Source organism: Wasmannia auropunctata, unplaced genomic scaffold, assembly GCF_000956235.1.
Source record: "Wasmannia auropunctata unplaced genomic scaffold, wasmannia.A_1.0 LD336064.1, whole genome shotgun sequence".
NCBI classification, from domain to species: domain Eukaryota; kingdom Metazoa; phylum Arthropoda; class Insecta; order Hymenoptera; family Formicidae; genus Wasmannia; species Wasmannia auropunctata.
The window spans coordinates 982402-982661 of NW_012026826.1; positions in this window are offsets into that span (position 1 = coordinate 982402).

Sequence of the window (260 nt, forward strand, 5' to 3'; positions counted from 1 at the left end):
TGACAACGAGAAGACGAAACATGATCGACATTACGACGCAGAGGAAGAGGCGAAGGCGTACACGGCTATCATTACGAAGGAAATCGACTCAATTATGCATGACGACGCTACGAACGTGTGGACCGCCGACAGCGGCTATAACGTTCACGTTACGAGTCGACGAGATTGGCTCGTCGATTTCAAAGAAGAAACGGGTGCAACATTGACGGTCGGTGGCGGTCGGCGGCTTCTGGTTCTCGATAGAGGTCGCGTCAACATTT